This window comes from Armigeres subalbatus, unplaced genomic scaffold (assembly GCF_024139115.2).
Source record: "Armigeres subalbatus isolate Guangzhou_Male unplaced genomic scaffold, GZ_Asu_2 Contig2079, whole genome shotgun sequence".
NCBI classification, from domain to species: Eukaryota; Metazoa; Arthropoda; class Insecta; order Diptera; family Culicidae; genus Armigeres; species Armigeres subalbatus.
In genome coordinates this window covers 135,126-147,835 of record NW_026942923.1, presented here as the reverse complement: position 1 = coordinate 147,835, position 12,710 = coordinate 135,126, and the positions used below count along the sequence as shown (strand labels likewise).

The 12,710-nt window shown below is 45.9% G+C and overlaps 1 protein-coding gene across 8 annotated transcripts in view; it reads left to right on the top strand.

The window, feature by feature from the left end:
* LOC134203747 (solute carrier family 52, riboflavin transporter, member 3-B-like) overlaps positions 1 to 12,710 on the top strand; it is a 55,680-nt gene that overhangs the window by 20,542 nt on the left and 22,428 nt on the right. The gene's annotated exons all lie outside the window — the stretch shown is intronic.

Below are 12,710 nucleotides of genomic sequence, written 5' to 3'. Positions count from 1 at the left end.
CTGCGGTCAGTTCTACCTCAGGAATTGACTCCCCGTAGACCTCCAAGGTTACGTCATCGGCGAAGCCGACGATCTTAACACCAGGAGGGAACTTTAGCTTCAGAACCCCGTCATACATAAAGTTCCATAGTACCGGGCCCAGTATTGAACCTTGCGGAACTCCTGCGGTAATAGAAACGCTTCTCTAATCGGCATCGATCTTGTATAATAGTACACGGTTTTGAAAATACCTTTCCAAAATCCGGTACAGGCCCACCGGCAGGCTAAGCCGGTGTAACGAGAGCGCGAAGGCATCCCAGCTTGCGCTGTTGAATGCGTTTTTCAAATCAAGTGCACAGTATCGAATACATCGTCTTTTCTGTTGGATCGCTATCTCGGCGGTCTTTACCACCGAGTTAATAGCGTCCAACGTGGACTTACTCTTGCAAAAACCGAACTGATTGCTTGACAGGCCGTTCGTACACTCTGAGTACGGGGTCAGCCTGTTGAGGATGATCCTCCCTAGCAACTTGCCCGTCGTGTCTATAAGACAGATTGGTCTATGCGCCGATGGGTCGCTTCCCGGCCTTCTGCAACAACACCATTTTCTGCCTTTTTCATCTGTCGGGAAATCTACATTCATCAAGGCATCTCTGCATAGCTAGCCTGAACAAGTTCGGGTTTGCTATTATGACTACCTTGAGAGCGCTGTTCGGAACTCCATCAGGCCCTGGAGCTTTGTTCGTTACCAGGGATTAGGCCACTGCGAGTAACTCTTCGTTCGTCACCGGAGCCACCATTTCGGCCGCACCCATATTTCCTTGCGGTGCAGGAGGCCAGGGACTTGTGGCTAGGAACGGGAAGAGTACCTCGATAATCCTCGCCAACCTATCCGGGGATCGTTCGGGGGGTGAAGAGCTCCCTTTGGTCTTAGCCATCACTATCCTGTAGGCGTCACCCCACGGATTCGCGGTGGCTCCTTCGCATAGGTTGTCGAAACACGCTCTCTTAGTGCCAGGGATTGAATCCAAAAGAGAATGAAATGGTCTCTAACTTTTCATCTCTGTATACATATACGATATGTAGCATACCGCTAGAGATCTTTCTCGCAAGCTGTCATGGTAAAGAACTGATTCGGGAGAAAAATATATTAAGCTCTTTTAGTGGAATGTATTAAACCGTCTAAGACGAATTAAGTACCGTCCATTTAATTCCACCAGTTAATTTTCGTTATCTTTGCAGATACGTATTTCGACCACAACTGTGTGGTCGTCTTCAGTGTCTTGTACTAAGTACAACTAAATACGTATCTGCAAAGATAACGAAAATTAACTGGTGGAATTAAATGGACGGTACTTAATTCGTCTGATTCGGGAGGCTATACCTCATGATAAATTTCTTTTAAAAAGCTCCAAACGCGGGTATCACTGGTTCTGATGATGCATTTTTACTAGTTCTACACAGATATGTGGTTCTCAACACAAAATTAACGAGAACAATGCGAGAACCATCACTTTTCTGTGGGAGCTGCCTATCCGATTCTGTTTTTTCGCACTTGTATACTGCCGTTATACGCATAACTGTCCCATGTACATAGGAAATCCCAGCAAACATGGGACAAATATGCGTATGACGGTAGTATACAAGTTTGATAAATTTGTTATCATGGCTTGTTATGATTCGGAACAATTTTTGCCTTTCTTTTATCGTTGTTCGTTATCTATTGAGAGCAATTTCTGCAAACCCTGCTTACTGCTCTTGATGGCCTTGTTAAAGGTTTTTTTTTCGTTTCGCAGTTCGCAGCTCGAAACACTTCACGGCGGTTTGCTCTTTCATCCTCGGTGCGGGCACGTTGCATCCTTCGTCTAGCCTTGAGGCAGGTTGATAGAAGCGTCGCAATCTCGAGACTCCACCAGTATACCAGGCGTCTGTCATTTCTCGGCATGGTGGCGTCGCACGCGCGTGATAGGACACTACCAACGCATCCCAACTTAGACCTTCAGTGTTGGCTTCCAGTCCCAGGGCCGTGGTGAAAACTTCGCTGTCGAAGTGATTGGTCATCCACCCTCCATGATGACAGACGGAACGCCAATGCATGACTCCACCCCGTTCCTTCTGAACGTGCTAGCGAACCATCATTGACTAGCATTGACGAGCTTCGCTACCGCCTCTAGTAACGCTTGACCCCTTCGATTGATGCAGCGGCAGTCCCACTGCACTGCCCAAGTTTTGAAATCTCCTGCTATGACGACCGGCTTACGACCCAGGTCAGATGATAGCCTATCGATCATCTGGTTGAACTGTTCTAATGGCCACCTTGGTGGGGCATCGACAGGGACGTTGTACGGGTCGGACAGGAGGGCGACATCGGTTCTTGACTCCGAGACCAGCTGCCACTGCAGCTGCTGGGCAATCAAACAGTGATTAAGATTTAGCTGTGTTACTTGCACGGCTTCTTCTTGCTTGTCTCTCCGATGGGACACGAATATCCACCCATAACGTGGTTATAGGATTTCTTTTTGCTTGCGCAGATGAGGCACTTTGGCGCCTTATCGCATTCCTGCGCCTTGTGTCTTTCCTCACCACAACGACGACACAGGTTGCTATGGTCTGGATCCTTACAGTTGTAGGACTTGTGCCCCAACTATAGGCACCGATAGCATCTGTTCACTGAAGGCGACTGTAATTTGCTCACTGGGCATGCAGACCAGCTGATCTTTAACTTCCTCGCTCCATTACTTTTTTGGCTTCCGCAACCGGTAAAGGCATCGGTTTGGGCACCTTTGTCGGCCTTTCTCTCCTCCCACCAACCGCCTGATAAACGTATCTTGTTCTTGTCTTGCGACTCGAACAGCCTGGCGGAGCTCCGAAGGATTTGTTTCAGTTCCTTACTTATGTTCTGCCTTGCGCTCGCGAACTCGATGATATCACCGAGTTGCTCGGCGATCATCCGCATCCCGGGTAGTGGCCCGCCGAGCGTGCTAACAGCGCTGTACCCCATCACTGCTGTCTCCCCTGCTAGTTGCAGCCTCCGTCACTCCGCTCTCCGTCTCCATCGGAGGAGACCTCACCAAACCCCCCTTGGCAAAAGGGTTTACCACCTCTGTTCCTTTTTGGACCACCCTAATAAACCAATTTCCAGAGCAGTGCTTCGGTTTTGCAACAGCTTGAAACTATATTTATTTATTTAGATTCAACAAACAGAAAGAGATACAAGTTTCACTATTACTTTTCTTTTTAGATATTTCCAATATTATTACTCACATTTTATAGTTTTTCAGTAATCCTCTGTTTTCCTTACAGGAATGGCGGCTTACAGTCGGACTAACAGTGCTTTCCAAGATCTTGAATAAAATATGTTTATATTCAGTGTTTTCACGATTTTCACTGATAATCACCCTTACCTCTGATATGCTACGATTGTAATAAGTTATACTGCTGATTCGATTTTATTATTCTATGCTTCAAAACTTCAAAATTCTCCACTGTCGATTGCTCACAACCCGTGAGCAACTTGACGGCTCCAGTACATTGTCAGTGTACCCCGAAAAATTGGTTCAGGTGGTTCTGTCAAACTTACTTTTATCGGGAGCATCTCTCGATTATGGCGTAAAAGATTAAAGATAAAACTAATTTTATTTCTTTTATTATTGTTAATAACACAATTGCATTACTCATTGGTTATTTTGATATAGGCTCGTATATTAAAGCACTACGGGGCTGGGTGCCTAAAAATATAGATATGTACCCCGAAATTTTGCTTCAATAAGTCCAGTACAAAATACCGTGACAAAAATCATTCAAACTAGAATTAATATTAGGAAAGAGGTGGTAGCTGATGATCCTAAGATGACCGACTAAAGGTTGTAGGTGCGATTTCAAATTGCGGAAATTTATAAGGATTTTGCAGATAGAATATGTTATGTGAAGTATTAATGGGTGAACTGGGCTGGAAATATGGAGGAGGAAATTAACGTTATTGGACAAATGGGCACGGGAGATGTCGCTTTTTAAAATAGCTTATAAAAATCTAATTCAAAATGGGTGATTCATCCTTTTCATTTTTAATTTAAAGGAAACCCCTGCGAAATATTTCTCTAGTTAATCAGATCGTCAAATCCATACAAATGAACCAAAATAAAGCCACATCCATATGAAAACAGACAGTATAATATATTTAAATTAGTGTTTGTAATTTATATTCTGGAAAAATCTGAACTAGCCGGACTAATTAAAAGCTTTCTTTGAGGTTAAAGTCACCTAAGGTGGGAAAAATTTCCGCCGGATGTTGGTGCCCGCGTCCCCGTGTATTTTGAATGGTACCAGGATTATGATTTTCCATGCCCAATTTTTAACAATTCGTGCCCAACATCGCATAATATGTAAAAACACGCGGGAAAAAAATCGCAGACCAAATTCCTGAAGTGTGGGGCTACATTAACATGAAATTATCGTACCGAGAGGATTAATTTAAGAATATGCACCGACGATTTTCTGCAGGTAACAAACCCGTTTGATTTTATCATTACGCGCTGCTTCACTTCCAGTGAAAATAAACTGTGGTGGTTAATTATTTAATAAAAGTGGCATATCGATTTAAATACTCTACAAAACTATCCTTCGTTAAGAAAATACCACGAAGAAATATGTATAATTTTATGAGAATCTTTATGACAAAGAATAATCATTCATACAGCTATTAAATTTAACTTCTTAGATTCAACTATTGAAACTGCATAGATCAGTGGGAACTCGTTGTCTAATTTTTTTTAATGGGCGATATATAAAACAGATTTCGTTTTCCAAAGCGACAAATTTCAACATATAAAGCAATGGAAGTTTTGTTCAGAATCTTTCCATTAATTGCAATAACCAATTCACCCTATCCATATGACGCTCCTGTCCGTTCTTTGGTGACAACAAATGACGAAACAAAAATCATGGTTTCTATGGAGAAAAAGAGTGGCGGCGGTGTAGGATGACCCATTGTTTATGTTTCGCAGCGCCATCTGCGATTTGCAAGTGGGTACGCGAAACTAAGGCCAAATGTCAAGTTGTGGGGGGGTTGATTGCTCACTATTTAATCAATATAATTTTCCTCCTTCTTGCTTATGTTTTACTTACGGTTTATTATTGTTTACCTTTTTTCTCCCGCTCACATACTCACACACACTAACGCCCATACTGCTACACTGTTGCTACCATGTGTGTGACACAATCGCTACGAGTAACGTGGACCGCCGGAGTTTCTCGGATTGAAAAAGATTCGCTGTGCGTTAGTCTGTCTATCTCCGCGAAAGGATCTGCACAACGTTTTATAATCAAAAGCGCCCACACGGTGGATAGCTTGAAGCTACCACGGCATACGATAGATGTTTCAGAAGTAGTGAAGCAATACGCGCACCTCCGAGGTCTGCCGATCGCAGATGTCCAGCACGCCGCTCCACAGATTTTAATCGGGCTGAAGGATATTCACCTTTACGCGCCGCTCGAGTCGCGAATTGGTCGACCAGAGGAGCCGATAGCCGTAAGGTCGAAGCTAGGTTGGTCTGTATATGGGCCGACAGGATCGGAGAATGCGAACAACGGAATCGTCGGATACCATTCATGTAGCTTGGTATCAAATCAGGAGTTGCATGATCTCCTGAAGAGCCATTATACGCTGGAGGAGTCCGGCATTTCCATCGCCTTGCTCCCGGAGCCAAAAGAAGATAGAAGAGCGAAGGAGATTTTGAAGAAGACTACTAGAAGAATCGGTCATCGATTTGAAACGGGTCTGCTATGGAAGGACGACAATACCGAATTTCCCGACAGCTACCCTATGGCAGTCAAGCGACTGTTGTGTCTGGAGAAACGCCTGATGAAGGACCCCGAGCTGTATGCCAGAGTTCGCATCATGATCGCCGATCTTCTCGCTAAAGGCTACGCGCACGAAGCGACAGAGACAGAGCTGATAGCATTGGATTGCAGCAAGGTGTGGTATGTCCCACTTAACATCGTCTACAATCCAAGAAAAAAGAAGAATCGTCTGGTGTGGGACGCCAGAGTGGAAGTAAGAGGATTGTCACTCAACTCAAAGTTGCTGAAGGGTCCGGATATGCTGACTGCCTTGCCGGCAGTGATCTGTAAGTTTCGGGAGCGAGAAGTCGGTTCGGAGGGGATATAAGAGAGATGTACCATCAGCTGCGGATTAGAGAAGAAGATAAGCGAGCACAAAGATACCTATTCCGGAACGATACGTCAGAGAAGCCAACTGTGTATGTGATGTACGTGGTGACCTTTGGGTCAACGAGTTCACCGTGTTCGGCGCAGTTCGTAAAAACCTGAACGCGAAGAAGTTTGCGGGACAGTTCCCGGCGGCGGCGGTGGCCGTCGTCGAAAACCACTACGTTGACGACTATTTTGATAGCGCGAACACGATCGAGGAAACAGTGAAGCGGGCGAAGGAGGTACGATACGTCCATTCCAGAAGTGGTTTCGAGCTCCGCAACTGGGTCTCTGGCTCCAAAGATTTCCTGGAAGCCATTGGAGAATGTAATAAGGATCAGTGCATACGGTTCACCGAGATAAGGAGTGCGGATCCGAGCGAGTTTTGGGGATCGTGTAAAGCGCTGCGAGCTACGAGTTTTCGTTTTCCACCAAACCAAGAGTCGATCTGGTGCCGTTCTTGTCCGGCGAGAAGCTACCAACGAATAGGATCGTGTTGAGCTGCGTGATGAGCTTTTTCGACCCGTTAGGACTGCTGTCTGTTTTCACTTTCTACGGGAAGCTGCTGATCCAAGATTTGTGGCGTAGCGGATGTGAGTGGGACCAGCAGATCGGCGAAGAGTCCGCGGAGAAATGGAATAATTGGATCCGAAGGCTCCCGGAAGTCGACGAAGTCCGCATTCCACGCTACTATTTTTGTGGCGGATATTCGCTGCAATATGACAGTTTGCAACTGCATGTATTTGTAGACGCAAGCCAGGACGCGTACGGCGCCGCTGCGTACATCCGTATAGAGACAGCCACCGGACCGTTGTGTTCGCTCATGATGTCGAGGTCCAAGGTGGCACCATTGCAACACATGTCAATACCACGTCTGGAGCTGCAAGCGGCAGTTTTGGGAGCAAGGTTGGCAAATTCCGCCGGCGAAATCCTTTCACTAGAGGTAAAGCAGCGTTTCATGTGGTCCGACTCGAAGACTGTGCTGTCGTGGATTCACTCCGACCACCGTCGGTATAAGCAGTTTGTGGCATTTCGGATAGGCGAAATCCATAGCCTAACGAGGCTTGCAGAATGGAATTGGGTTCCAACGAAGTCCAACGTAGCCGACGCGTTGACAAAGTGGGAGAAAACGCACAGCCTGCGATCAGACGGACCATGGTTCCGCGGTCCGGAGTTCCTGTACCAGCCGGAAAGCTGTTGGCCGGCGCAAGAAATAGTTACACCGAACACCAACGAGGAAACCCGTGTGTGCTTGCACTTCCATGAGATGTCAGTAACTGAGTCCGTAGTAGACCTGCTGCGGTTTTCTAAGTGGAAGGTCCTAGTCCGGACGGTGGCGTGTGCTTACCGATTCGCATCAAACTGCAGAAGAAAACGAGATGGGCTGGAAGTCGAGGCCGTTCCGGCCGCTACAAGAATTAGGAGCGTGGTCAAAGAAAATGTGCAAACGAAAATAGTGCCACTGAAGCGAGACGAGTACCAGAAGGCGGAGGTGTATCTCTGGAGATCGTCTCAAGCTGATTGCTTTGTAGACGAGAATCGCGTGCTCAAAAAATAATGAGCAGCGCCACCAAGTGGAGAAGACAAGCAGCCTGTACGCCCTGAGTCCTTTCCTGGACGCCGAAGACGTACTACGGATGGAGGGCAGAATAGCGCAAGGATCATCGCTGCCATTCGAGCTGCGATTCCCGATTATTTTGCCGAAAAAGCACCCATTGACCGACAAGCTGCTTGAGTACTATCACCAGCGGGTAGCCCACGGGAATGTAGAGACTGCCGTCAATGAAATTCGACAGCGCTTCTACGTACAGAACCTACGAGTAGAGATGAAGAGGATTGGGAGAGCCTGCGTCTGGTGTAAGGTGCAGAAATGTCGACCGACAAACCCAAGGATGGCTCCACTACCAAAGTCGCGCGTAATACCGCATTTGCCACCGTTCAGCCATACCGGCGTGGACTACTGTGGGCCGCTTACTGTCACGGTTGGTCGCAGATCGGAGAAAAGGTACATCTGCCTATTCACATGTATGACAACGAGGGCTGTCCACCTTGAGATCGCTCACAGCTTGACGACTCAAGCGTGTTTGATGGCGATACGGCGGTTCGTGTGCCGTAGAGGAAAGCTGTTAGAGTTTTACTCAGACAACGGCACGAACTTCCAAGCAGCGAGCAAGACAATCGTACAGCAGATCGGCATCGAGTGCGAAGACGAGTTCACGGATTCCAGAACCCGCTGGAATTTCAACCCGCCCAGCGCACCTCACATGGGTGGTGTTTGGGAGCGATTGGTCCGGTCCCTGAAGGCAGCACTAAGCGTGCTGAACGACGGGAGAACGATAACCGACGAAGTGTTGCTGACAACGATTGCGGAGGCTGAAGACCTAATCAATTCCCGGCCGTTAACATACGTCGGCCTGGAACCGGGAACAGAAGAAGCGTTGACGCCAAACCATTTTGTTCGTGCCGTCGGTACGATCGGTGAAAACCATTCTATTCCGCCTACGAGCGAAGCCGATGCACTTCGAGACCGATACAAGCGGTCGCAGCGTCTGGCGGACAAACTGTGGGCTCGGTGGGTATCCGAGTATTTGCCGTCAATAAATCAGCGGACAAAGTGGCATTCAGACGTGCCACCACTAGCAAGCGGTGATCTGGTGTATATCGCGGACGACGCAGTGCGGAAGAGTTGGATCCGCGGCATCGTGCTAGATGTCTGCCCGGAGGCGGACGGCCGAATTCGACAAGCGATGGTGCAGACGCTTAAGGGTAAGTTTAGGATACCAGTGACGAATCTATCTGTGCTGGAGGTCCAGGACGGTAACTCCGGCGTTGCAGAGGCCCCACCAGAGATACGGGGAGGGGGTATGTTGGCACCGCTACCACTCAGCATCGAGAAACCCTAAGTTGTGCGCACCCGGCGCACGGTGCATCCGCTTCGCAAACAACCGATGTTGTCGAGGCAAAATGATCACTGCTTTCAAAACAGTTTATTTCGAGCCAGAGAAAACCGTCACAACAACCTCCATGCCTAACGCATCGCCAAAAGGATTATTTTTAGCTTCACTCATTAGTGCTGTCCAATGAGAGCTTGAAGTAGCTCGAAGTTTCTCCCTGTCCTGCTCATGCCCATTTGTTAACAAAAAAGAACGAGCAGGACGGGAACAACCTCGAGCTACTTCGAGCTGCTCATTGGACAGCACTATTGTATTTGGGTTCCCCTTGTGGCTGCCGTCAAATCCTACTGGAGTGGTCGCCTTTAATGATCCCATGGTTATCTTTGCCATGTAAGGGTTGACACTTACATGTTCAGAGCCAGATCAGCGCAAGTTAGGAAAGGGCATAATCCCATCCAGCAGGTAAAGCTTGGTGGCATGATGCTACAAGGCCTGCCACGGTTTTGGGGGACGGAAGACAACCTAGCCATTATCCCACTCGCCGTTTCGAGTCAGTGTCACCCGGCTCTACTAAGAGAGTAGAATGTCAGACTGCCAGCCCTCGCTTTCACAATATTACGATATCCAAGACAAGGTCCGTTAACACGGTAATAAAGTTAATTAGTTCAGTGCGTGTTGGCTCTTGTTTCGGACGGCAGAACGATCGCGCGATTTGCCGAAATTTTGTGTTTTGTTTTGTTTTTCCCTTAGGACGGTTCGTAAGTAAATTGATGAATATATTTTATTACTTTTACAGCATATATTGTTATTGACAAACGCTCTATATTGTCGAATAGAGCTCCTTATTATTCACCTTTCCCACTAACACAAATTTTCCTTCCCGAGACATCTATGAAGGTAGTATGGGTTCCCTGCATCTTCACTAGTAGATGTTGAACTAACATTCCTTCCCTTCCTTCCGTGATTGTAAGGACGTGGCCAGGTATACAACTGCTACTGTATAGGAAAAGGTACTAATCCCAAGTACCAATTTGCGACAATATACAGTAGATTGCTCAATTCAAGCTCTGTCTGGTAAGGGGGCGGGTGTCGCGGGAGAGGGTTCTCTTCGTCGACTTCCCCTCATTTGAATGAAAGTGACAGGCAGGGAGTTTCTTTGCAGTTTATCATCTCAGAATGCAAGTTCGCATTGTTTTCTTTCGTTCTGAAGTGATAAACCACAGAGATATCTGTTGCTTGTCACTTTTGTTTAAGGGAGGGAGGGTCGACGGGGAGAGTCTTCTCTTGCGACATTCGCCCTTATTCCAGATGGAGCTTGAATTGAGCATTGTATAGCCACCCACGATTTGTACAATCACATATGCTATGCTATGCTATGCTATGCTATCCAAGACAAGGTCCGTTAACACGCGGCCAGAATGCCATAATCAGAATCTCGCTAGCATTGATCCTGATGTGCCAATTGGCACTCCCTGGGCTCATGTGCGCTTTGAGCGGCACACGGTCGCTTTGATAGGGCCTGCTTGCGGACACATGCAGCTTTTTGTAGAGGTTTAACAGAGCCCACTGCCAAGCCCCACCACATCCTAGGCAGGCTACCTATCTCACAGAGGCCGTGGGGAGGGGTCGTAAAGCCCTTGGAAATAGTCCCTGCTGCTCCCATGAAAAAATGTGTCAAACACAGTACATTTGGCATAATGCGCACACAAAAAAGTTAAGCGTGTTTGAAACAGTTTTTTCGACCGTTAAAGGTATGGATACACAGAAAAAAATCCGTGGTAAAAATTACTATTTCGTAGACTACGCTTCATTTTTAAAACAACCATGAAATTTCAGTACAGTAGACGTTCGATAACTGCAAGTCATTTAACTGCAATGCTTTTTAACTGCAATTCGATAGTTGCAACAGTTTTGTAGTTATCGGACCGCTAAACTTCAAACTGATGTCAAACTCAATGACAGCTGCATTGCGCTGCACATTTAGATGCACTTTTATTGCATCTGACGTAAATCATGGAGTAGCAACTACGAAATGCACGGTCTTCATGTTCATCATTCCTCAAAAAAAAAAAATCACGAATTTACGAAAGGGTGAATTCCTCATTAAAACACGCATGCCCATTACATTCGGTCCATTCGGTATGCCAAATAGTCCTTTTGCCAAATGACTCCTGGGGTATTCAAATCGTTATGCCAAATGGCATTATGCCATTTAGGGTAGCCCCATCTGAGGTCACCAGGGAGCCCAAGTACATACACGAATTCGCCAACCACCTCGATTTCGTCATCACCGATTCAAACTCGTGGTGGATGGCTAACATTGTCCTCTCTTGAGCCTCTTCCTATCATGTACTTCTTCTTCGACGCAGTGATGACAAGTCCGGTCAGCAAAGTTACGGGCTGTTATATCAATGTCGTTGGCTGCCATCCATTCACGTGATGGCGCATCTTGCCCAGCACTTTGAAGCCGGTTCCTAGCTCGTTGGTAGTGCCACAACTTTGGAAGAAAATAGCAGCTTGATGCCCGCTTTTTTACACTTCCTGTCCTGTTCAGAAGATTTACTGAAGCGCTACGACGTGGTAGTTGCGGGGATGTAATTCATTGTAAACCAGATATTTGAAAACAGATAAATGTCTGATCTCAGCGGTTTACATTCGATTGTAGAACCTCCTTATCGGAAATAATATTGAAATAGTTTTACAAATTGTTTACGGAAAATCACAACAAAGTAACATGAAGCCGCTTCTGAATTAAATAGCGAAGTTTCCTCAACGGTAATATGTAATAGTAAAGTAGCGATCATTTTGCAATCGCAAGATCAGGAGGTCACACTACTGTCGATCTGAGATTTGCGCTTTGATTCAACATTGGTCGTATTATGATTTATTGAAAGAAACTGAATATAAATAGACCATATGAAAAATTCAGCGGACATACGTCATTACTAACAAGTAGGATTCCATTAGAATTTTCTTACATTGCTTGTGATGCTCATTCGAATTACAAATAAATGTTTGATGTTTTGGCTGGACACTGTATCATCAAAGTTTAATTTAAACTCTTGAAAAAAAATCACGATCAATGTTCGGTCCGAACTTATCATCACCTTTGAACTGTTTCATGATAAGTACACCGAAACTCATTAGGGCTTGAAATTACGCTCCTGGACAGCATTCATTCCCAACATTGTTGCTAATCTTATCTGCTACCAGAGTAAACGATTTAAATGGGTGTAATTAGCGAGGTTATCATGACTATTTCTCGACTTTAACAATGCCCAACGAGCTGCATTATATGGAGTGCATTGAATATTACTGACGATAGCAAATCAAATTCGACTGCGGATTTTCCGATTTGATTTCGACGCGTATTAGTCTAGACCTAATAAGCGGTAGATATCTGAATTCGGACTTTGGCAAATTATATGGGTAACTTGGGCAAATATCCTTAGATTATAAAATCCTATAAGTATAGATCTATAAGGCAAGATCTAGTACACTGTAGTTTAGTTCTAACCATTTCTGTTAATACATAAACGTGTAGTTAAGAGAGTATTCTTTTCTCTTAAAAAGCAAATCTCAAGTTCCAAACTTTAGGTTTAAGACGCCGGAGCTTTATTACAGATGCGC